The sequence below is a fragment of the Dryobates pubescens genome, chromosome 9, assembly GCF_014839835.1.
Source record: "Dryobates pubescens isolate bDryPub1 chromosome 9, bDryPub1.pri, whole genome shotgun sequence".
Taxonomy (NCBI): domain Eukaryota; kingdom Metazoa; phylum Chordata; class Aves; order Piciformes; family Picidae; genus Dryobates; species Dryobates pubescens.
Window position 1 is genome coordinate 4,502,572 of NC_071620.1, and position 21,782 is coordinate 4,524,353.

Consider the following 21,782-nt stretch of genomic DNA (forward strand, 5'->3'; position numbering starts at 1 on the left):
GTGTCCACCTAGGTATTGAGTATCTCCAAGGAGGCAGATTACACAGACTTTCTGGGAAACCAGTGGCTGATTACACTCATGGGGAGCCAGTATGTGGTGATGAAACACGTTGTTCCCTCTCAAGAGCAAAATTTACTTATCTCTGAACTTTGTGAGGTTTATCAGCCTTTTCCTCAATCTGTCAAGGCCCCTTTGAACAGCAGCTCTGCCCTCTGACATACCAGCCTATCTCCCTACTGTGATATCATTCATGAGTATTTCTGGGGGTGCTTTCCATCCCATTACACTGATTGTTGATGATGATGTTAAAAAGTACCATTCCCACTGTTGGTTTTTTTTTTTTTTTGCAGGTTTCAGGGTGTTTCCTTATTGCTGAGAGTGCTTTGGGAGGAGAAAAATGGTTTATTTTTAGCAATGATAGTCTTGCAGCAGTAAAAAATCCATTAGGTTTTACAAACTCTGAGATAGTTTAAGACATATATTGGAAATGTGCCCCTCAGTTTAAGAAGGACATTGAGACACTTGAACATGTCCAGAGAAGGGCAACAAGGCTGGGGAGAGGCCTTGAGCACAGCCCTGTGAGGAGAGGTTGTGGGAGCTGGGGTTGCTTAGTCTGGAAAAGAGGAGTCTCAGGGGAGACCTTATTGTTCTCTACAACTACCTGAAAGGTGGTTGTAGCCAGGAAGGAGTTGGTCTCTTCTCTCAAGCAACCAGCACCAGAACAAGAGGACACAGTCTCAAGCTGCACCAGGGGAAGTTTAGGCTCAAGGTGAGGAGAAAGCTCTTCACTGAGAGAGTTGTTAGCCATTGGAATGTGCTGCCCAGGGAGGTGGTGGAGTCACCATCCCTGGAGGTATTCAAGAGGGGATTGGATGTGGCACTTGGTGCCATGGTCCAGTCATGAGGTCTGTGGTGACAGGTTGGACTTGATGATCCTTGAGGGCTCTTCCAACCTTGGTGATTCTGTGAAAACTGAGCACTAATGAGGCAAGTGCACTTAGTAATATCTAGAGGTCAGATTAAAAAGAAGACCTGTCTGAATGTTTTCATCTTAGAGACCTAAAACTGAAACCAAAGTTTACAAATGGGGCCTGCTTTGCACTAGTATTTCGTATTTACTTGTTTCTTAAAATGTGGCTGCTTAAAAATAGCAAGGGTAGCAAAGGTTCATATTACAGCCACAGATTTGTAATGCTTGGATTTGGAGATAAGGGCTTTGCTACTCTAAACATTAATGAGATATGTTCTACTTTCTACTCATGAGACAGAGTTTGACACTGATAATTGAGCAGTTTTTAGGTATGACTGGGGGAAAGAGAGAGCATGTAATTTTGCTCAAAGGTGCATAGGAAAGGAAAGCTGCAGCATTTGATGGAGATTTGATCATCACAAGTCCCAGATCAACACTTTAGCATAAGTCATTAGCTCACCATCCATTGCAGACACCTAGAGAAGAGTAAGGGAATCAGTTTGTGATTATTCTATTTGAGCTTATAACTGCACACAGAAACATGACTAATGCTAATTAAGCAGAATACTGGACATGGGAGGCTGAGGGAGCTGGGATTGTTTAGCCTGGAGGATAGGAGGCTCAGGGGAGACCTTATTGCCCTCTACAACTACTTGAAGGGAGGTTGTAGCCAGGTGGGGGTTGGTCTCTTCTTCCAGACAACCAGCACCAGAACAAGAGGACACAGTCTCAAGCTGCTTGAGGTGAGGTTGAAGCTTAGGTTCAAGGTGAGGAGAAAGCTCTTCACATAAAGAATATTTGGCCATTGGAGTGTGTGCTGTCCAAGGAGGTGGTGGAATCACCATCCCTGGAGGTGTTAAAAAAGGATTGGATGTGGCACTTGAAGCCATGGTTTAGTTAGTCACGAGGTGTTAGGTATTAGGTTGGACTTGATGATCTCTGAGGTCTTTTCCAACCTGGCAGATTCTATGATTCCCTCCAGCATCTCCTGTTCTACATTTCACCATTGTAGCTGAGGCTTCTTCACACCCTAAATATTTTCCTTTAAGTTTTCTTAGGTGATAAATATATTCCCTTCTCAGAAAATAAAATTACTCTCTCCTTCTTAAGCAGATCCAAGCATGGAGAGAAAAATTGTTGATTACACATACCAATTTCTTTGCTTCTGATGACAACTGTCCTGTGCAAATGAAACATATGGTTTCCCATGTTTTATTAACACTGGTTCAGCTGCAGCCCAAAGAACCATGCTATGTGCCCCAGTACAAATGAGTTTATCTTTCCACTTTCTCATATCTGCTTGCTCAAGCTGCAGTGAGGAAGGCATTTGTGAAAATACCAAGTAAGCAGCAGGCCTCTTGGTTTAATTTTTAACACTGAAGTCTAGCTTACACTGTGGAGAGATGGGGCAAAATGTTTACTATTTCATGGCTTGTACAGCTATGGATAACTGCAAAACAACAGCCCTTAGCATCATTTTACAGCACCAATAAAAACTGTCTAGCATACTTTCTCAAATTAAGAATATGAAGAAATTTCTCATGTGGGAAAGCTTCAGAGCTGTACTGAACTGTGTATAAAAATAACTATGCATCTGATTGTCTTACAAGTTTTTACTAATATGCACTCTCACACAGGAGATCACAGGATGTCAGGGGTTGGAAGGGACCCAAAGAGATCAAGTCTAACCCCCCTGCCAGAGCAGGACCATACAATCTAGCTCAGGTCACAAAGGAATGCATCCAGATGGGCCATGAAAGTCTCCAGAGAATGAGACTCCACAACCTCCCTGGGCACCCTGTTCCAGTGCTCTGTGACCCTTACAGTGAAGAAGTTCCCCCTGTGTTGAGGTGGAACCTCCTGTGCTGCAGCTTACATCCATTGCTCCTTGTCCTATCACAGGGAGCAAATGAGCAGAGCCTGTCCCCTCCCTCCTGACACCCAGCACCAAGATATAACCATTTATTAAATCCCCTCTAAGTCTTTTCTTCTCCAGACTAAAAAGCATCAGGTCCCTCAGCCTCTCCTCATCAGGCAATGCTTCAGTCCCCTAATCATCTTCACAGCCCTCCGCTGGAGCCTCCAGGTAATTAAATTCACAATCACTGACAAAAAGAAGACAAGTTTGCATTGATTCTCATTGCACAAAACCCCTGACACTACCATTAAAAACCTCTTTTAGTATTATGTACAATTGGGGACTTAAATGTTTTAACAGGGCAGCAAACTAATGACACTGACTCGTGCAGAAACAGACTAACTGCTTCTGCAACAGCTGCAAAGGGGTACATCTTCCACGTAGTCTTTGCAGTTCTCGTGAATCTTTGCAGTTCACAGAGTAAGAAATTTTCATGGGTAATTGTTCCATGTTTTCTACAAAACCAAATGCTGAACAGGAAAGGCTTTGGGGAGAACAGGGTGTAGTGGTGAGAGAAAGTTCAGTTCTGCCCCACACAAAAAGAAACCACAGCTAACTCCGTCGGAGAAGCAAAAAAGGATAAGCTATATTTACAAGCAGGATGAGATGCAGATGACTATATGCGCAATATACAGTATTTACAATATATACAAAAATATACAGCAAAGAAGATAACACAGAAATCCTGTCCTCCTCCAGCAAGGAGGGTCCCCCCAAAAATACCCTCTTCTCTCCCCCCCAAAAAGGGGTCAAAGAGAGAAAAGGTAATTATTAAGGAGGAAATTCTGTTGGCTCAAAGCATATGCAAGAATTAGTTTTCTTATCTGGTTAGTCAAAAGGTCAGCACCTGCCAGCACAGACAGAAGACAGCTGCTCAGAGACTGAAAACAACAGACTGAACTGACTTGAGATTCAAACTGAACTAAAGCTAAAATTTGAAGTTGCATTTTACCAATCTACCAATGAAATTCATTTAGAATATCTTTGTTTTCCTTTTTACACCAAAATATTCAGCCAGAGTGTTCCGGTAACTGTCCCTTTCTTAAAGGCACAGCCTAAAACTGTCACACAGGGTTTCTTGAACCAACAAGTGTTTGTGATTTTTGTTTTCCATATTTCACACAGGGTATACTCCAAACATGCTAGGAGATAGAATAGAATAAAGCAGGTTGGAAGAGACCTTCAAGATCATCATGTCCAACCTATCATCCAACACCACCTAATCAACTAAACCACGGCACCAAGCACCCCATCAAGTCTCCTCCTGAACACCTCCAGTGATGGTGTCTCCACCACCTCCTCGGGCAGCCCATTCCAATGGACAATCACTCTCTCTGTGTAGAACTTCTTCTTAACCTCCAGACTAAACCTCCCCTGGTGCAGCTTGAGGCTGCGTTCTCTTGTTCTGGTGCTGGTTGCCCGGGAGAAGAGACCAACCTCTGCCTGTCTACAACCTCCCTTAGGGTAGTTTGTAGAGAGCAATAAGGTCACCCCTGAGTCTCCTTTTCTCCAGGGTAAGCAACCCCAGCTCCCTCAGTCTCTCCTCATAGAGCTTGTGTCCCAAGCCCCTCACCAACTTCGTTGCCCTTCTCTGGACACTCAAAACATTGGCCCATATGGGGATCGAACCCACAACCTTGGCGTTATTAGCACCACACTCTAACCAACTGAGCTAACCGGCCACCACAAAGAAGACACTCTCAAAGGAAATCCCAAAATAGATAAAACCACAATTACAAAATGAACCACAGCATTAATTATGTAAAAGATTGAGCTTGAACTCCCCTGACTGCAAGACTGAGAACAGAAAGCTCATGTGATTTCCAGTATTACACAATCTAGGTGAGAGAGAGAATCATAGAATCAACAAGGTTGGAAAGGACCTCAAAGATCATCAAGTCCAACCTCTCACCCAACACCTCATGACTACTAAACCATGGCACCAAGTGCCACGTCTTGAACACCTCCAGGGATGGTGACTCCACCACCTCCCTGGGCACCACATTCCAATGGCTAACAACTCTCTCTGTGAAGAACTTTCTCCTCACCTCCAGCCTTAACCTCCCCTGGTGCAGCTTGAGACTCTGTCCTCTTGTTCTGGCACTGGTTGCCTGGGAGAAGAGACCAGCCCCCACCTGCATACAATCTCCCTTCAGGTAGTTGTAGACAGCAATAAGGTCTCCCCTGAGCCTTCACTTCTCCAGGCTAAGCAACCCCAGCTCCCTCAGTCTCTCCTCATAGGGCTTGTGCTCCAAGCCCCTCACCAGCATTGTTGCCCTTCTCTGGACACATTCCAGCAAGTCAACCTCCTTCCTAAACTAAGGGGCCCAGATCTGGACACAGGACTCTAGGTATGGCCTAACCAGTGCAGTGTACAGGGGCACAATGACCTCCCTGCTCCTGCTGGCCACACTATTCCTGATGCAGGCCAGCATGCCATTGGCCCTCTTGGCTGCCTGGGCACACTGTAGGCTCATGTTCAGCCTACCATCCACCAGTACCCCCAGGTCCCTCTCTGCCTGGCTACTCTCCAGCCACTCTGACCCCAGCCTGTAGCACTGCATGGGGTTGCTGTGGACAATGTGCAGAACCCGGCACTTGGATGTGTTCAGTCTCATGCCGTTGGACTCTGCCCATCTGCCCAGCCTGTCGAGGTCCCTCTGCAGAGCCTCTCTACCCTCCAGCAGATCAACTCCTGCCCCCAGCTTGGTGTCATCAGCAAATTTACTGATGATGGACTCAATGCCCTCATCCAGATCATCAATAAAGATGTTAAAGAGCATGGGGCCCAGCACTGATCCTTGGCGCACAGCACTTGTGACTAGTCACAGCTGTGGGCTTTGACACCCCCAAATCTCCCTATTTTAACTCCGCAGTCAGTGCAAGCAGTGTTCCTCTTGTCGCCAAGAGATGTCTTTGCACAGACATCCTGTGCAGGACCAGGATCAGAGTCCCACAGAGGCAGAAATGCAGAAATATTAACTTCTGTTCTAGGGTTTGGGTTTGGTTTGCTATTTCTTGGTTGGTAGCTTATTCAATGTGGCTATTTTTTTAAAGTCTGCTGTTGTGATACAGTTCTCAAATCCAGCATCCTTTGCAAATCTTTTCAAGGCAAACATCTGGATGGAAGTGAGGGGCTGTTACTTCCCTATCAGCTCTTCCATGGTTTAGTTGATTGGGTAGTTAGATGATAGGTTGGACACGATGATCTCGAAGGTCTCTTCCAACCTGGTTTATTCTATTCAGAAGAGCTGAGGGCTCTTTAGCTGAGAGAAGAGGAGACTGAGAGGTGACCTCATCAATGTTTATAAATATGTAAAGGGTGAGACCTGAGAGGCTGGAGCCAGGCTTTGCTTGGTGGTGCCCAATGACAGGACAAGGGGCAGTGGGTGGAAGTTGAAGCATAGGAAGTTTCACATAAACATGAGGAAATGTTTTTCCCTGTGAGGGTGACAGAGCACTGGAGCAGGCTGCCCAGGCAGGTTGTGGAGTCTCCCTGTCTGGAGATAGTCAAAACTCACCTGGATGTGTTCCTGTGTGATCTGGTGCAGGTGATCCTGCTCTGGCAGGGGGGTTGGACTGGATGATCTTTCAAGGTCCCTTCCAGCCCCTGAAATTCTGTGATTGTGTGAAACAGCAGGGTTGATCTGAAGATCCATTTCACACAGAAAACAGCAGGATATACATGAGCTCACATAATTGTTTTTAACTGGGAAATATGGCTTGAAGTAAATTAGCTGACAGTGAAGCCACCTGAAGAGGGGCTGAGGAGTTAGAACATTCAGATAAAAACCAATGCAGGCTATGAAGTGAGGAAATAGTACTTTATTTAGAAAGCAATCAGGGAAAAAAGCAAGATCACAGACAACTGTGATGAATGGCAGCATGTCTCTTCTTCCTTCAAATGTAACTCTTCCCTGGACAATAATAATATGAGATCAGTCTTATCCCACGTAATAATGCTAGAGAGAGAAGCACATCAAAAGTTCTAAAATCTGGAGCTCAGCAGTTAAAAGCTATGAAAATGGTTGAGAAACTTCTTAACCAGAATTTCATCTAAAACTTGTGTTTAAAGGGGTGGGCCTGGGGAGTGGGGAAAAATAGAACACACAAAAATAAAATCATGACAGCCACACAGCAGCAGAAGAACCCTCTGGGGTTTCAAGATTATTTTAGGGCCTCTTATCCCAGCCTGCTCTATCTGCATGTCTAAAGACCAACAAGTTTCCTTTCTCAGTAGCTTACCATCCACAGATTTTTCTCCCTTCCCATTACCAACCTTCTAGCCACATCACAAGTACTATTTAGGTATAAAAGAGCACCAAAATATGGTTCTGTATTGAAAGCTGGTCTGCCTTGCAAAGCCCTTTCCTGTAGCCATATCACCTGCCCACAGTAGCAGAAAAACAATGATCCCCTTGCATTATTATTGAATCAACAGATAAACCTGTGAGCAAATGCACAGAGCTGAATGGCTAAGGAAAAGGGAAGAAATACCTCTTCAAAACAACGTAGAAAATAGATGACTAAATTTGCTAGATCCTTAGCTACAGTTCATTAATTATTTCAGCCTGGTACAAACTGCTGCTGGAAGCTAGAACAGAGCCCACAGACCTGCTATTTAATTCATCTCGCTAGTAGTTCTCCTTTCCTGACTTCTATCCCTTTGTCTTTGGTTCTAGTTCAGATAACTCAGCTCTGTGCTTCGGTGATCCTTTTGATTGGCAACCTTAGTTTACTGTACCTACTGCAGGTAGCTTGTGTTATTTGTTTTATAATATTTCTGCCAAGCACCTAGTGCAATGGTCAAATTGCCTACATAAACAACTATAATATCATTAGCATATAACAGATTATGCTTTTCAAACTATAAACACCATAGATTCTGAAAGTTCAGTGGCAGTGTGGCGAACAAGGCACCAGAGGAATGTATATTCATGCTCTAATAGGTCTAATGGACCCTAAAATGTTGCACAACTTAGCAATAACCTTCATAGAATAGAAGTAACCAGGTTGGAAGAGACTTCAGAGATCGTCGAGTGCAACCTATCACCCAACACAGCTAGTCAACTAAACCATGGCACTAAGTGCCTCATCCAGTCTTTTCCTAAACACCTCCAGTGATGGTGACTCCACCACCTCCCTGGGCAGCACATTCCAATGCCCAGTCACTCTTTCTGTGAAGAATTTCTTAATATCCAGCCTAAACCTCCCCTGGTGCAGCTTGAGACTGTGTCCTCTTGTTCTGGTGCTGCTTGCCTGGGAGAAGAGACCAACATCTGTGTCTACAACCTCCCTTCAGGGAGTTGTAGAGAGCAAGAAGGTCTCCTCTGAGCCTCCTCTTCTCCAGTCTAAGCAACCCCAGCTCCCTCAGCTGCTCCTTACAGGGCTTGTGCTCCAAACCCCTCCCCAGCTTTGTTGCCCTTCTCTGGACACGTTCCAGCAACTCAACATCTTTCTTAAACTTAGGGCCCCAGAACTGGACACAGGACTCAAGGTGCGGCCTAACCAGTGCTGAGTACAGGGACACAATGACCTCCCTGCTCCTGCTGGCCACACTATTCCTGACACAGGCCAGGATGCCATTGGCCTTCTTGGCCACCTGGGCACACTGCTGGCTCTTCTTCAGCCTATTATCAACCAGTGTCCCCAGGTCCCTTTCTACCTGGCTCCTCTCCAGCCACTTCTTGCAATTTGCTAGGAAGAATTTAAGATTCTCATTTTCTTCTTCACATTGTCTGTAGCTTTTTCTGAGCAACATACTTGCTTGTGTTTTGCTAGACCCAATAGCATTAAAACCAAAAAATACTTACCACAGTTGCCCCAACACCATTAACAATCATGTACAAGATGGGTTGAGAACTACCTACCCAGATGTAAAACCTCCTGAAAGCTACTCTATACAAACTGATGTCCAGGGCCCTGGACTTACCTGCCCCAGATCCTCAAATCAGTGCAAGTCTCAAGCAATTTGATCATCCATTCAGAGCACTGACAGAAGGGTGCATTCCAGGGGAGTAATTGCCATGTCACATGCACATTTTCAGAGGACATCCTTACAGCAGGGACATTAGGCATGCCACATGCTGCAGCCGTTATTATGAGCTGCTGGGAGTCTGGCAGCTGTGGTTTTGACTGTCTTCATTTGCTTGCCTTGCTGCCTGCCAAAAAACTACCCATCTTTGCCACAGCTGGCACCCAGTATACATGTGTGTACCCACTACTTCAGCACCACATCCAGCATCTGGACTTAAAATGACAGCAACTCCAGTATGATGGCTTCAGTACCAAGAAACCTTATTGCTCTCTACAGCTCCCTGAAGGGAGGTTGTAGCCAGGTAGGGGTTGGTCTCTTCTCCCAGACAACCAGCACCAGAACAAGAGGACACAGTCTCAAGCTGTGCCAGGGGAGGTTGAGGCTGGATGTTAGGAAGAAGTTCTTCACAGAAAGAGAGACTGGCCATTGGAATGGGCTGCCCAGGGAAGGTGGTGGATTCACCATCACTGGAGGTGTTTAGGAAGAGACTGGATGGGGTGCTTGGTGCCGTGGTTTAGTTGACTAGATGGTGTTGGATAATAGGTTGGAGTTGATGATCTCAAAGGTCTTTTCCAACCTGGTTTATTCTATTCTATTTGAAGAATGAATGCCCAGAAGAGGCATGGAAGGACAACGTGAGAGAGAGTAGCAGCACACAGCCAAAGCTAGTAGAGCATGATTAATGTAACAATTCATCTCACAGTTCACTTAAAAGAGGACTCCAAACACTCTGGCTGATCAAAATGAGTGAAAGATAAGTTTGCTGGCTTCTGGTCACCAAAGAGTATCTTGCTGTTTTGTCTTATAGGAAGTGGCACTGACCTGTATGCTACCCAGAATAAATCACCGGGACAATTTATCTTGGTGTGGTTGTAAAAGCGATTTTAGCAACGTTTGTATTTTGCTGTGGCTGGACCTTCCCACAGAGCTGCAGTTCACCAATTTTAAATGACTTACAATATGCTTTGCACCTCAGTAATTATACTCTAAGTTATCAAGTTCACACATGCTCTCTTTTTCTAGCAACCCGTGTGTGCTTGAAGGAAATTACTTCTGAGCCTGCTGAACGTTCAAGTCTTCATTTTGCACACTGCATGTAATCAAACTTTTTATTAAACATTGCCAAGTAATCTGTCTCATTTAAAATGAGCTGCTGGAAGAGGAAAAGGTCCATTAAGCTGTTAATTGCAGACTATAACTCAGATTTCTTGAAAAGTCGTGTTGAATATAGTTTCTTCAGGTGATTAATTCAATATTTACCTAATTCTGCTTCCATAGCGACTACTTTAGTCAGGTATGTGACAACAAATAACTACAGCTATGCCTGTAAAATTCTCACATGTAGAAAGAGGAAGCAAAAATGAGGGTTTAATTTCCATTTACCTTATTTGAGCTAGATACAGATAATTTCACTGTACAGGTGCAAAACACGGTTCTCCTAATGTAGAACTCAAGTACACCCTAAAGGCAGAGCACTTCTGCTACATTAATGGATGAACTGATTTGAAAGCTCAAATTCATTGCAAGTAAACTTCAATTAGACTTTGAAAGGAAAGTCAGGGAAGTGACAGGATATGTTGTGTGCCACTTGTAAAAAAAATAATACTTCAGGCTCTGAAAACTGTGATGACTCCAAAACATATGTGACACACGAAAAAATTTTCCAAAAGATTGCCACTTCTTATACATGGTTCTGAAAAAGTTTGAATGCAGGTTGTTGCTTGCAGAAGCCACCACAGAAACATTTAAATTTGACTATACCAAACTCAAACTAATGCTCTTTACATACTAATTGATTAACTAGACCTTACCTCATGTGGTGTACCTGTGTCTAATAAAATTGTAGTTCTCATTCTTAAATGACTCTAGATTCATCTTTATTTTATCTTGCAGTAACTTGAATCATAGAATTACAGTATCACTAAGGTTGGAAGAGACCCTGAGGATCATCTAGTCCAACCTGTCTCCACAGACCTCATGGCTAGACCATGGCACCAAGTGCCACGTCCAATCCCCTCTTGAACACCTCCAGGGACGGTGACTCCACCACCTCCCTGGGCAGCACATTCCAATGACGAATGACTCGCTTGGTGAAGAGCTTTCTCCTCACCTAGAGTCTAAACCTCCTCTGGCACAGCTTGAGACTGTTTCCCCTTGTTCTGGTGCGGGTTGTTAGGGTTGGAAGTGACCTCAAGGATCATCTAGCTCCAACTCCCCTGCCATGGGCAGGGACACCTCACATGACTTCAGGTAGCTCAAAGCTATATCCAGCTTGGCCTTAAAAACCTCCAGGAATGAGGCTTCTACCATCTCCCTGGGCAACCTGTTCCAGTGTCTCACCACCCTCATGGGGAAGAACTTGTTCCTAACATCTGACCTGAATCTAACCATTTCTACTTTTGTTCCATTTCCCCTAGTCCTATCATTCCCTGACACCCTAAAACGTCCCTCCCCAGCTTTCTTGTAGGCACCCTTCAGATACTGGAGGGCCACAATAAGGTCTCCTTGAAACCTTCTAAGTGTGAGGAAGAGAGAAGAGAGACAGGAAGTTTACCAAACTAATTCTTGTGGTAGATACCTTTCCAATGGGATTGTTTAGAACCACCAGTAATTTCCTTTTTACACGCAATAGTGGTTTATTTACATTCTACCACTTTCTGTTCTAGATCTCTGAAAAGCTTTTAAAAGCATAGCCTAAAACTACCCCATCCTCTCACAAATGAAGCAGCATATTATACTCATTGTTGGACTATATCCCACACAGCAAGGATTTCTCACTGACTGACAGAAACTTGCCCAGGTGCACTGCCTTCAGACAATGCTTGTGGCCCAGTCTGTGCTCTCTAAATCTAATGCATGGTAAGACTTGCCACAGTAGGAAAAGTGAGACTTGAAGGGAAGCAGCAACTTCCCATTTACTGAGATAGCCACTCAAGACAGCTGGAAGTGCTGCGGGAAGGTCGGGGGCCTTCCTCTTTTCTCTGAGCAGCTCTGCCAGACGAGTAGAAGGGATGACAGGAACTGCTCTTACCTATGTTGGATCAGGCAGGTTTGGTTACCTGACCTGTATCTTGTTTGTTTAGGCTTCTTTCCTTGGCTGAGGTAACCTGTTGCTGAAAATAATGTTTATATTTATACAAAATCCTGTGAATCTTCAACCACAACACATTCACCTCATTACAAATAAACACAGGCAAAGTTTATGCTGCAGTCGTGGACAACAATGGAGAAACTACATGCTTGTAGAGCACTATTTAGACAGGAGAAGCACAATCAAGACAAGTGAGGTGGTTTATTTTCATAGAATCATAGAGTCAAGTCCAACTTGTTACCTAACACCTCATGACTACTAAACTATGGCTTCGAGTGCTACATCCAATCCTTTTTGAACATCCCCAGGAACAGTGACTCCACCACCTCCCTGGGCAGCACATTCCAATGGCAAATCTCTCTTTCTGTGAAGAATTTCTTCCTCACATCCAGCCTAAACTTCCCCTGGTGCAGCTTGAGACTGTCTCCTCTTGTTCTGGTGCTGGTTGCCTGGGAGAAGAGACCAACCCCCACCTGCCTACAGCCTCCTTTCAGGCAGTTGTAGACAGAAATGAGGTCTCCCCTGAGCCTCCTCTTCTCCAGGCTAAACAACCCCAGGCTGAGTCACTGCCTTCATATGCTGTCTCAGCCACAACAATTCAGAGGTCAATGCAGTTTCTTACTTCATTTTGCAAGCACAGTAATATCCAAAGAACATAAAAGGCAGGCTGTAATAACAGTTACTTAAGTGTCTCATTACATGATCGCAGATAAAAATCACGTGATCAAGGGGAGGAAGCCCCACATTGCACTGTGTACACAGTATTAATGGAGTTCACATTAAACATTTTGACATCATTAAATTCTGTGTATGCAGCCTGCTGTTCAGTCTTTGGAAAGCCAGAGAGGTCATTTCCAATGAGCTTGCACCAAATGACATCAAGGTTTGGAGTGTATTGGTATGGGACTAAAGGGTTTCCAGCCCTGTAGTGCTGCAGGTCAACACTTCTCTCCAAAGAATGTTTTGGATTCCAGTTTTGACTTTCCACAGGGAGACAGATCTGTGTGGAATAGAACAACTTTCCATTTTATGAATTTATAGTAAGAATCTTCAGACAAGCTCTTGCTGGCAGGCAGATCTCATTCTCCCATTAGACAGTGAGTGAACTGGAGGTTTCACAGTGAGCTCACCAGAAAGCCGGCCTCCTAAAAGATGGCTGAGTGGGACAGCACACAAGATTTTGGCACCAGGATTTCAGAACCAAAGGATCAGTGATGTTTTTTTTTGTGGCAAGGCAAAAATAACTAGGGTTCTGCCTTGCACCTCTGCTGCAGAGTGCTTCTTTTCTTAGCACAAAAGCCTCAGCATTATATTCCAGAGGTAATTTTTAGTGTTGCTAATAATTTGGGGTCTTTTGGTATTTGTTTAGGGGGCTTTTTTCCCCCCTTTTTTCCAGACAACATTGTTTATTGCTTCCTGCAAGATGACACTGTTTTTATACATAGTTTACTCATGAGTCAGAAAAATCTGGTCTGTGAACATTAACAAATTTTCCAACTCAGTGATTCATATCTCTAAAACCTCCATTATCACATGACAGAGATTGTGCCAAACAAAAAAAGAAGCAGCACTGAAATACTAACCACACTTAAAAAGAAAGACAAACTAACAGAAATTGTAAGAGGACAGCTGAGGAAAAACCCTGAGTGTTGAAAAGCTCTTCTGAACACTACTGACTGCAAACACTGGACTGATTACAAGCCATGGGAGTCTTCATAAAATCTAACCCATATGCAACTCACTTCTCACAGTCTCACTGTCCAAGAGCTTGCAATAAATTCTAAAGGAGTATCAGCATGTTAGTGAGCTGGCACTCAATAATACTAATGATGTAATTTTTTTCTGCCTTGACACATACCAAATATACTAACAAAACGTAGCAAAATAAACCTGGATTCACTAGCCATCATTAACCTTAATATAAAGGAGACAGTTCTGTTCACACTCTTACTTCATCTATCTTTCATATTCCTGTGTCTTCCTATGACTCATAACACTCCTTAAAAGGCACTCTTTAATTCCAAGGACACCATCTTTGCTTACAAGCTTCATATTAGAAACAATATTTAAAACAGGTGAGAAACTCAGGTCAATGCAATAAGCAGGGAAACTGAAGAAAGAATAATGTTAGAAGACGGCCAATGGCATCCTGGCCTATATCAGGAATTGTGTGGCCAGGAGGAGCAGGGAGGTTATTCTGCCCCTGTACTCAGCACTGGTTAGGCCACACCTTGAGTCCTGAGTCCAGTTCTGGGCCCCTCAGTTTAGGAAAGATGTTGAGTTGTTGGAAGGTGTCCAGAGAAGGGCAACAAAGCTGGGGAGGGATTTGGACCACAGCCCTATGAGGAGAGGCTGAGGGAGCTGGGGTTGTTTAGCCTGGAGAAGAGGAGGCTCAGGGCAGACCTTATTGCTCCACCTGAAGGGAGGCTGTAGCCAGGTGGGGTCTGGTCTCTTCTCCCAGGCAACCATGACCAGAACAAGAGGACACAGTCTCAAACTGCACCAGAGGAGGTTTAGGCTGGATGTTAGGAAGAAGTTCTTCATAGAAAGAGTGATTGGCCATTGGAATGGGCTGCCTGGGTAGGTGGTGGAGTCACCATCACTGGAGGTGTTTAGGAAGAGACTGGATAGGGTTTTTGGTGCCATGGTTTAGTTGATCACATGGTGTTGGGTGATAGGTTGGACTCGATGATCTCAAAGGTCTCCTCCAAACTAGTTAATTCTATTTCTATTCTATTTCTATTTAACTGCATGTTGCCAGCATATACTACAAAGTGTTACCTGAATTTGAAGCACTTATTGCTGTATTCAGGAGGTTAGAAGTTCATCAGCAGTATAGAAATACATATATTCAAAATGGAATTAATATGCCATGAATTAGCTAGCTCCTGCTCATAATGATTAAAAATATATATCTAAACAACACTAACAGCTATTCACTTAGGTGGATTTTCAGAGCACAACAGTGTTTCAAGTGTTGAAAATCAAGACAGGCTCATGGGGTGTGTGCAACAAATGGCCAAGACAACAGAACAGTAAAATGAGGCAGAATTGACATGCTTTTGGATGAGGAAAAAAGACTTGTAATGCAAGTAATGATCTTTAAGGTCTCAGCTCTGCTGGATAAACTGCAGCAAGATGGTGCTCAGGTAGTAAGGGTGAATACAAAAAAGCTCTGCCTTTCAGCAGAAGTGACAACAGGCATTTCAGATGCATTGAGACACAGATGCCATCAGGGAAGCCCTTGGGAATGCTGTAGACTCTCTTCAACAGCTTAATTACAACAGATGAAGTAATCAGATTACTTTACATGTCAAATGCTTGAAATGCAAAATGGACCTCAATAGTGAGTTGTCTAACTTCACAGAAAGATTATTGTAAAGGTGCAGTAAAAATTATCTCTGTGTTTCTAAAAACATAGATGAAGTAGTTTTTCCCCTGGTTATAATATTAAATATAAGATAGAAACAACATAGGTTAAACTTTCATCATTTATGCCCTTCTCAGTGGAGGATCACTGAGTAAGTTTCAGATGGTGGAGCACAATAAAAATGTCTGCAGTCTTTAATAAAAATACACATGAGAAAAAATATCAGCTGAATTTTGGGCAACACACATAAGTCAAAATGACATTCAAAATGTCTTGACTTGAAGCAAATGAATCACCTCTTCAATGCTACATAACTTGAGCAGAGAAAGAGATGTGCACTGAAATCAAAACAAAGTTGTGAAGCTCAACATACAGAATACAGAATTGACCTGGTTGGAAAAGACCTTCAAGATCGTCAAATCCAACCCATCACCCAACACCATCTAATCAACGAAACCATGGCACCAAGGGCCTCATCCAGTCTCTTTTTAAACACTTCCAGTGATGGTGACTCCACCACCTCCCTGGGCAGCACATTCCAATGGCCAATCTCTCTTTCTGGGAAGAACTTCTTCCTAACATCCAGCCTAAACCTCCCCTGTCACAGCTCGAGACTGTGTCCTCTTGTTCTGGTGCTGGTTGCCTGGGAGAAGAGACCAACCCCCACCTGGCTACAACCTCCCTTCAGGCAGTTGTAGACGGTAATAAGGTCTGGTCTTGGGGGAGCAGGCAGTTTAGACCTTGCACTAAACCATTACAAGCATAAAGTGGATTTAGTACCAAATGCAGTAGTAGAATAGAATAGAATAGAATAGAATAGAATAGAATAGAATAGAATAGAATAGAATAGAATAGAATAGAATAGAATAGAATTAACCAGGTTGGAAAAGAACTTTGAGATCATCAAGTCCAACCTATCATCCTACACTATCTAATCAACTAAACCATGGCACCAGCACCCCATCAAGTCTCTTTTTAAACACCTCCAGTGATGATAACTCCACCACTTCCCTGGGCAGCACATTGAAATGGCAAATAACTCTTTCTATGATGAACTTCTTCCTAACAGCCAGCCTAAACCTCCCCTGGCGCAGCTTGAGACTTTGTCTTCTTGTTCTGGTGCTGGTACCTGAGAGAAGAGACCAACCCCCACCTAGCTACAACCTCCCTTTAGGCTTGTGCTCCAAACCCCTCCCCAGCTTTATTGCCCTTCTCTGGATGCATTCCAGCAACAAAACATCTTCAGGAGATGGCAGAAATTATATTCAAGCTCTTCCAAAAAGAAACCCTATCCATTATTCATAGCTATCTTCCCATGCTTCTCCCATTTGCCATGTACAGAGTCACACCAGCAAGCACAGTCGCCTTTTGCTAGACTTCACTGACTGTGCTACTTCAGGCTTACCCTGCTGAGCAGTGGAATGAGGAAAAGGAGCATTTGCAAACTGCCTTAAAAACCAAGCATGCAAAATGGCTGAACCATCCCACTTTGGAAACAAAGCTTCCCAGTTGATCGATGCCCTTAATGAGGACAGGACACAGTGTTCAGATGTCACCCATCCGTACAGCCTCCTGGCGATGACCTTTCCAAAGAACAAATCAATACCAAGCAGTTACAGTATCTACTATATCTTACTACATAGGAAATGTCAACCAATTTTCATGTACATATCAGCTCTAACATTACTGTTTGCAGACACAGAAATGTTTAAAGCTGTGCATAAAGAAAAAATTCTTATGTTGTGCACAGCAGCATTTTGGCACATCTGATTAAAAAGAAAAGAGACCTGGAATGGAAGCTTACACCATAAGAAAGGTACAGTGCTCACAGAAGTAATAGAATACATAGAATAAACCAGGTTGAAAGAGACCTTCAAGATCATAGCGTCCAACCCATCAACCAATCCAACACCACCTAAACAACTAATCCATGGCACCAAGCACCCCATCAAGTCTCCTCCTGAAAACCTTCAATGATGGCGACTCCACCACCTCCCCAGGCAGCCCATTCCAATGGGCAATCACTTTCTCTGTATAGAACTTCTTCCTAACATCCAGCCTGAACCTCCCCTGGCACAGCCTGAGACTGTGTCCTCTTGTTCTGGTACTGGCTGCCTGGGAGAAGAGACCAACATCCGTCTGTCTACAACCTTTAAAAAAAAAACTTCACCTTGGGATCATGAAATTGATGAGGGGATTGAGTCCATCATCAGTAAATTTGCAGATGACACCAAGCTGGGGCCAGGTGTTGATCTGTTAGAGGGTAGAAGGGCTCTGCAGAGGGACCTTAACAGGCTGGACAGATGGACAGAGTCCAATGGCATGAGATTTAATATATCTAAGTGCCGGATTCTACACATTGGCCACAACAACCTCATGCAGTGCTACAGGCTGGGGACAGAGTGGTTGGAGAGCAGCCAGGCAGAAAGGGACCTAGGAGTTCTGGTTGATAGTAGGCTGAAAATGAGCCAGCAGTGTGCCCAGGGGGCCAAGAAGGCCAATGACATCCTGGCCTGGATCAGGAACAGTGTGGCCAGCAGGAGCAGGGAGGTCATTGTCCCCCTGTACTCAGCAGTGGTTAGGCCACACCTCGAGTACTGGGTCCAGTTCTGGGGCCCTAAGTTTAAGAAAGATGTTGAGTTGCTGGAAGGTGTCCAGAGAAGGGCAACAAAGCTGGGGAGGGGTTTGGAGCAGAGCCCTATGAGGAGAGGCTGAGGGAGCTGGGGTTGCTTAGCCTGGAGAAGAAGAGGTTCAGGGGAGACCTTCTTGCTGTCTACAACTCCTTGAAGGGAGGTTGCAGCCAGGTGGGGGTTGGTCTCTTCTCCCAAGCAACCAGCAGCAGAACAAGAGGACACAGTCTCAAGCTGCACCAGGGGAAGTTTAGGCTTGATGTTAGGAAGAAGTTCTTCCCAGAAAGAGAGATTGGCCATTGGAATGGGCTGCCCAGGGAGGTGGTGGAGTCACCATCACTGGAGGTGTTTAGGAAGAGACTGGATGGGGCACTTGGTGCCATGGTTTAGTTGATTAGATGGTGTTGGGTGGTAGGTTAGAGTCAATGATCTCAAAGGTCTCTCCCAACCTGGTTATTCTATTCTATTCTATTCTATTCTATTCTATTCTATTCTATTCTATTCTATTCTATTCTATTCTATTCTATTCTATTCTACTCTATTCTGTTCTACTCTATGGAAAAAAAGAGGGTGTATTATCTTTGGAAGAAAGGTGAGGCAACCCATGGAATGTTTAAAGAGGTTGCTAAGGCATGTAGGAGGAAAATTAGGGAGGCAAAAGCACATTTGGAACTTAAACTGGCCTCTGATGTGAAGGACAACAAAAAGTCCTTCTATAAATATATTAATAGCAAGAGGAAGGGCAGGGACAGCCTCCACTCCTTGGTTGACATGGAGGGAAATGTTGTAACACAGGATGAGGAAAAGGCAGAGGTACTTAACACCTTCTTTACCTCAATTTTTACTAGCTGGAAAGAACGTCTACCAGACAGCTGGCCTGCAGAGCTGGCAGAGGGAGCCAGGGAGCTGCATGGTTTCCCTGTGTTCCATGAGCAAGTGATAGGAGCTCTCCTCAGCAGCTTAGACCCCCACAAGTCCATGGGACCAGATGGGATCCATCCTAGGGTGCTGAGAGAGCTGGCAGATGAGCTGGCCAAGCCACTCTTCATTATTTTTCATCAGTCCTGGCTCACTGGAGAGATCCCAGATGACTGGAAGCTGGCCAACGTGGTACCCATCCACAAAAAGGGCCGGTTGGATGAGCCAGGGAATTACAGGCCTGTCAGCCTGACCTCAGTGCCAGGAAAGATTATGGAGCAGGTCATCCTGAGTGCAATCACACAACACTTAGAGGATGGCCAAGGGATCAGGCCCAGCCAGCATGGGTTTAGGAAGGGCAGGTCCTGCCTGACCAACCTGATCTCCTTCTATGATCAGGTGACCCGCCTGGTGGATGTGGGGAGGCCTGTGGATGTAGTCTACCTGGACCTCAGCAAGGCCTTTGACACCGTTCCCCATAGCAAACTCCTGGCCAAGCTGTCAGCCCATGGCTTGGGTGGGAGAACACTGCAATGGGTTAGGAACTGGCTGGAGGGCCGAGCCCAGAGAGTGGTGGTGAATGGTGCCACATCCAGCTGGCAGCCAGGCACCAGTGGTGTGCCCCAGGGATCAGTGCTGGGCCCCATGCTCTTTAACATCCTTATTGATGATCTGGACGAGGGCATCGAGTCCATCATCAGTAAATTTGCTGATGACACCAAGCTGGGGGCAGGAGTTGATCTGCTGGAGGGTAGAGAGGCTCTGCAGAGGGACCTCGACAGGCTGGGCAGATGGGCAGAGTCCAACGGCATGAGATTGAACACATCCAAGTGCCAGGTTCTGCACATTGGCCACAGCAACCCCATGCAGAGCTACAGGCTGGGGTCAGAGTGGCTGGAGAGCAGTCAGGCTGAGAGGGACCTGGGGGTGCTGGTCGATGGTAGACTGAACATGAGCCTGCAGTGTGCCCAGGCAGCTAAGAGGGCCAATGGCATGCTGGCCTGCATCAGGAACAGTGTGGCCAGCAGGAGCAGGGAGGTCATTCTGCCCCTGTACACTGCACTGGTTAGGCCGCACCTCGAGTACTGTGTCCAGTTCTGGGCCCCTCAGTTTAGGAAGGAGGTTGACTTGCTGGAACGAGTCCAGAGAAGAGCAACAAAGTTAGTGAGGGGTTTGGAACATAAGCCCTACGAGGAGAGGCTGAGGGAGCTGGGGTTGCTTAGCCTGGAGAAGAGGAGACTCAGGGGTGACCTTATTACTCTCTACAACTACCTGAAGGGAGGTTGTAGACAGATGGATGTTGGTCTCTTCTCCCAGGCAAGCAGTACCAGAACAAGAGGACACAGTCTCAGGCTGCACCAGGGGAGGTTCAGGCTGGATGTTAGAAAAAAGTTCTATACAGAAAGAGTGATTGCCCATTGGAATGGGCTGCCTGGGGAGGTGGTGGAGTCGCCATCACTGGAGGTTTTTAGGAGAAGACTTGACAGGGTGCTTGGTGCCGTGGGTTAGTTGTTTGTGCGGTGTTGGATTGGTTGATGGGTTGGACGCGATGATCTTGAAGGTCTCTTCCAACCTGGTTTATTCTATGTATTCTATGTATTCTATTCTATTCTACTCTACTCTACTCTATTCTATTCATAAGAAAGGTACAGTGCTCACAGAAGTAATGTAAAGCTTTACCTTGTGATCATGAAATACTGTTTGCAAATCAAATTATAGACAGGATATATAAAACTACTCCCTTTGCAAACCCCAGTGTATTTTACCACATACATAAATAGCAAAACAAAAAAAAGCCATTTACATTCATTTTGTTCATGCCCACCACAAATATTTTTGTTTGTATGTGCAAGCCACAGAGATTATTCTTCACTTATAGGTCTCTTAGATGGCATATTTTGAGAGAGGTCTTTATGGAAATACATGTTTTGGTTCTATATTTAAACTTGATCCCCTTTAGCTCAATTCCTAATCCCTTCTGCTTCACTGAGAAAATTCTGTAATACACATATTCCCACAGTCTAGGAGATGCCTGGTGCTGAAACCTTGCTGAAATGTCTTGGTTTTTAAGGAGACATATCTTTGGATTGCCAAAGTGTGCCTAACATTTTATAGTACCTTAAGGATTGAGGATGGACAGCAAAACGATGAAATTCAAACCCACAGTGTTTACATGTGCAAAGTATCCTGTTGCATATCTTAAACACACCACAAACCTGAAATGACACCAAAACTTCAGTTTGGCTCTGGTAAGAAGACACTGCTGCACTGTTTGATACTGCAAGTGTAAGATCTGCTGGAGCAATGCTGGGAAACATTTAGCAAGCTAGTGTTGTGAAATGCTTGCATATGGGCAAAGGGTGATTTAATACTCAGTATAATGAATTTCTGAGTTGCATTATCCACAGCTTGGTAAGGATATACAGCACTTAGGTTCTTCAGTTGTGTGGAATTGGAGCGATGGCATTTCAATACATCTGTAAGCAAAGCCATTAAAAGCATCTATGATCTTTTGATGCATACAAGTAAGGTTTATTAGAGTTCTTGCTTCCTCTTCTCAGCATCACTCATTGGAATAGGTTGCCCAGGTGTAATAAAATGTATTTTGATGTTTTATATGTAATACTTCTGGCAGTGTGTTATCTTCAGACACCTGTATACATACAGGCTCTGTTATTTGGTGGTGGGTAATATATTCCACATACAAGGAGTATGAAGACAGTCAAACAATTTAAGCAAAATCATGAATTTCCAATGCAGTGATTTGAATTGGAAAAAGAGGTGCCACGGTCTGTGGTTTCCCACCAGGGGGATTCTATAGCAAGTTAGAATAGAATAGAATAGAATT

The 21,782-nt window shown here is 44.5% G+C and overlaps 1 protein-coding gene and 1 non-coding gene across 2 annotated transcripts in view; both read right to left on the reverse strand.

Moving 5' to 3' along the window:
- The window catches only part of MOCOS (molybdenum cofactor sulfurase), a 237,015-nt gene that overhangs the window by 176,013 nt on the left and 39,220 nt on the right, over nt 1-21,782 (reverse strand). The window lies entirely within an intron of this gene.
- TRNAI-AAU (transfer RNA isoleucine (anticodon AAU)) lies at nt 4,497-4,570 on the reverse strand. The gene has a single exon. It is a non-coding gene; the product is annotated as a tRNA-Ile (tRNA).